We start from the raw sequence: 4495 nt of genomic DNA on the forward strand, positions 1-4495 counted from the left end.
CATGGAAGTCGTAGCTATGTTGTTTACCTATCCAACGAATTGTCACACGCTAAGATTCAATGCAAATCGGCCCTTTTTTAGTAGGAAGGCCATAATGTGGCCGATTTGCATTGAATCTTAGCGTGTGACAATTCGTTGGATAGGTAAACAACATAACTATGACTTCCATGGGATATTTTTGCATTCTCTAAAAATTCAGCCAAAATGGGGGTTAAGAAAATATCCTCGTTAATTTGGGACATTACTCGTTTTCGTCCCTTTTTTAGTAGGAAGGCCATAATGTGGGAGGTTTGCATTGAATCTTAGCGTGTGACAATTCGTTGGATAGGTAAACAACATAACTACGACTTCCATGGGATATTTTTGCATTCTCTAAAAATTCAGCCAAAATGGGGGTTAAGAAAATATCCTCGTTAATTTGGGACATTACTCGTTTTCGACCCTTTTTTAGTAGGAAGGCCATAATGTGGCCGATTTGCATTGAATCTTAGCGTGTGACAATTCGTTGGATAGGTAAACAACATAACTACGACTTCCATGGGATATTTTTGCATTCTCTAAAAATTCAGCCAAAATGGGGGTTAAGAAAATATCCTCGTTAATTTGGGACATTACTCGTTTTCGACCCTTTTTTAGTAGGAAGGCCATAATGTGGCCGATTTGCATTGAATCTTAGCGTGTGACAATTCGTTGGATAGGTAAACAACATAACTACGACTTCCATGGGATATTTTTGCATTCTCTAAAAATTCAGCCAAAATGGGGGTTAAGAAAATATCCTCGTTAATTTGGGACATTACTCGTTTTCGACCCTTTTTTAGTAGGAAGGCCATAATGTGGCCGATTTGCATTGAATCTTAGCGTGTGACAATTCGTTGGATAGGTAAACAACATAGCTACGACTTCCATGGGATATTTTTGCATTCTCTAAAAATTCAGCCAAAATGGAGGTTAAGAAAATCCCCTCGTTAATTTGGGACATTACTCGTTTTCTACCCTTTTTTATAAGGAAGGCCATAAAGTGGCCAGTTTGTATTGAATCTTAGCATGGGACAATTCGTTGGATAGGTAAACAACATAGCTACGACTTCCATGGGATATTTTTGCATTTTTTAAAAATTCAGCCAAAATGGAGGTTAAGAAAATCTCCTCGTTAATTTGGGACATTACTCGTTTTCGACCCATTTTTACTAGGAAGGCCATAATGTGGCCGATTTGCATTGAATCTTAGCGTGTGACAATTCGTTGGATAGGTAAACAACAGAACTATGACTTCCATGGGATATTTTTGCATTTTTTAAAAATTCAGCCAAAATGGGGGTTAAGAAAATCTCCTCGTTAATTTGGGACATTACTCGTTTTCGACCCATTTTTACTAGGAAGGCCATAATGTGGCCGATTTGCATTGAATCTTAGCGTGTGACAATTCGTTGGATAGGTAAACAACATAACTATGACTTCCATGGGATATTTTTGCATTCTCTAAAAATTCAGCCAAAATGGGGGTTAAGAAAATATCCTTGTTAATTTGGGACATTACTCGTTTTCGACCCTTTTTTAGTAGGAAGGCCATAATGTGGCCGATTTGCATTGAATCTTAGCGTGTGACAATTCGTTGGATAGGTAAACAACATAGCTACGACTTCCATGGGATATTTTTGCATTCTCTAAAAATTCAGCCAAAATGGAGGTTAAGAAAATCCCCTCGTTAATTTGGGACATTACTCGTTTTCGACCCTTTTTTATAAGGAAGGCCATAAAGTGGGAGGTTAGTATTGAATCTTAGCGTGGGACAATTTGTTGGATAGGTAAACAACATAGCTACGACTTCCATGGGATATTTTTGCATTTTTTAAAAATTCAGCCAAAATGGGGGTTAAGAAAATCTCCTCGTTAATTTGGGACATTACTCGTTTTCGACCCTTTTTTACTAGGAAGGCCATATTGTGGCCGATTTGCATTGAATCTTAGCGTGTGACAATTCGTTGGATAGGTAAACAACATAATTACGACTTCCATGGGATATTTTTGCATTCTCTAAAAATTCAGCCAAAATGGGGGTTAAGAAAATATCCTCGTTAATTTGGGACATTACTCGTTTTCGACCCTTTTTTAGTAGGAAGGCCATAATGTGGCCGATTTGCATTGAATCTTAGCGTGTGACAATTCGTTGGATAGGTAAACAACATAACTACGACTTCCATGGGATATTTTTGCATTCTCTAAAAATTCAGCCAAAATGGAGGTTAAGAAAATCCCCTCGTTAATTTAGGACATTACTCGTTTTCGACCCTTTTTTATAAGGAAGGCCATAAAGTGGGAGGTTAGCATTGAATCTTAGCATGGGACAATTTGTTGGATAGGTAAACGTTTAGGGTTTAGGGTTTAGGGTTTAGGGTTTAGGGTTTAGGGTTTAGGGTTTAGGGTTTAGGGTTTAGGGTTTAGGGTTTAGGGTTTAGGGTTTAGGGTTTAGGGTTTAGGGTTTAGGGTTTAGGGTTTAGGGTTTAGGGTTTAGGGTTTAGGGTTTAGGGTTTAGGGTTTAGGGTTTAGGGTTTAGGGTTTAGGGTTTAGGGTTTAGGGTTTAGGGTTTAGGGTTTAGGGTTTAGGGTTTAGGGTTTAGGGTTTAGGGTTTAGGGTTTAGGGTTTAGGGTTTAGGGTTTAGGGTTTAGGGTTTAGGGTTTAGGGTTTAGGGTTTAGGGTTTAGGGTTTAGGGTTTAGGGTTTAGGGTTTAGGGTTTTAGGGTTTTAGGGTTTTAGGGTTTTAGGGTTTTAGGGTTTAGGGTTTAGGGTTTAGGGTTTAGGGTTTAGGGTTTAGGGTTTAGGGTTTAGGGTTTAGGGTTTAGGGTTTAGGGTTTAGGGTTTAGGGTTTAGGGTTTAGGGTTTAGGGTTTAGGGTTTAGGGTTTAGGGTTTAGGGTTTAGGGTTTAGGGTTTAGGGTTTAGGGTTTAGGGTTTAGGGTTTAGGGTTTAGGGTTTAGGGTTTAGGGTTTAGGGTTTAGGGTTTAGGGTTTAGGGTTTAGGGTTTAGGGTTTAGGGTTTAGGGTTTAGGGTTTAGGGTTTAGGGTTTAGGGTTTAGGGTTTAGGGTTTAGGGTTTAGGGTTTAGGGTTTAGGGTTTAGGGTTTAGGGTTTAGGGTTTAGGGTTTAGGGTTTAGGGTTTAGGGTTTAGGGTTTAGGGTTTAGGGTTTAGGGTTTAGGGTTTAGGGTTTAGGGTTTAGGGTTTAGGGTTTAGGGTTTAGGGTTTAGGGTTTAGGGTTTAGGGTTTAGGGTTTAGGGTTTAGGGTTTAGGGTTTAGGGTTTAGGGTTTAGGGTTTAGGGTTTAGGGTTTAGGGTTTAGGGTTTAGGGTTTAGGGTTTAGGGTTTAGGGTTTAGGGTTTAGGGTTTAGGGTTTAGGGTTTAGGGTTTAGGGTTTAGGGTTTAGGGTTTAGGGTTTAGGGTTTAGGGTTTAGGGTTTAGGGTTTAGGGTTTAGGGTTTAGGGTTTAGGGTTTAGGGTTTAGGGTTTAGGGTTTAGGGTTTAGGGTTTAGGGTTTAGGGTTTAGGGTTTAGGGTTTAGGGTTTAGGGTTTAGGGTTTAGGGTTTAGGGTTTAGGGTTTAGGGTTTAGGGTTTAGGGTTTAGGGTTTAGGGTTTAGGGTTTAGGGTTTAGGGTTTAGGGTTTAGGGTTTAGGGTTTAGGGTTTAGGGTTTAGGGTTTAGGGTTTAGGGTTTAGGGTTTAGGGTTTAGGGTTTAGGGTTTAGGGTTTAGGGTTTAGGGTTTAGGGTTTAGGGTTTAGGGTTTAGGGTTTAGGGTTTAGGGTTTAGGGTTTAGGGTTTAGGGTTTAGGGTTTAGGGTTTAGGGTTTAGGGTTTAGGGTTTAGGGTTTAGGGTTTAGGGTTTAGGGTTTAGGGTTTAGGGTTTAGGGTTTAGGGTTTAGGGTTTAGGGTTTAGGGTTTAGGGTTTAGGGTTTAGGGTTTAGGGTTTAGGGTTTAGGGTTTAGGGTTTAGGGTTTAGGGTTTAGGGTTTAGGGTTTAGGGTTTAGGGTTTAGGGTTTAGGGTTTAGGGTTTAGGGTTTAGGGTTTAGGGTTTAGGGTTTAGGGTTTAGGGTTTAGGGTTTAGGGTTTAGGGTTTAGGGTTTAGGGTTTAGGGTTTAGGGTTTAGGGTTTAGGGTTTAGGGTTTAGGGTTTAGGGTTTAGGGTTTAGGGTTTAGGGTTTAGGGTTTAGGGTTTAGGGTTTAGGGTTTAGGGTTTAGGGTTTAGGGTTTAGGGTTTAGGGTTTAGGGTTTAGGGTTTAGGGTTTAGGGTTTAGGGTTTAGGGTTTAGGGTTTAGGGTTTAGGGTTTAGGGTTTAGGGTTTAGGGTTTAGGGTTTAGGGTTTAGGGTTTAGGGTTTAGGGTTTAGGGTTTAGGGTTTAGGGTTTAGGGTTTAGGGTTTAGGGTTTAGGGTTTAGGGTTTAGGGTTTAGGGTTTAGGGTTTAGGGTTTAGGGTTTAGGGTTTAGGGTTTAGGGTTTAGGGTTTAGGGTTTAGG

This window comes from Medicago sativa, chromosome 6 (assembly GCF_051527215.1).
Source record: "Medicago sativa cultivar Bolivia chromosome 6, Bolivia_mono, whole genome shotgun sequence".
Classification (NCBI taxonomy): Eukaryota; Viridiplantae; Streptophyta; class Magnoliopsida; order Fabales; family Fabaceae; genus Medicago; species Medicago sativa.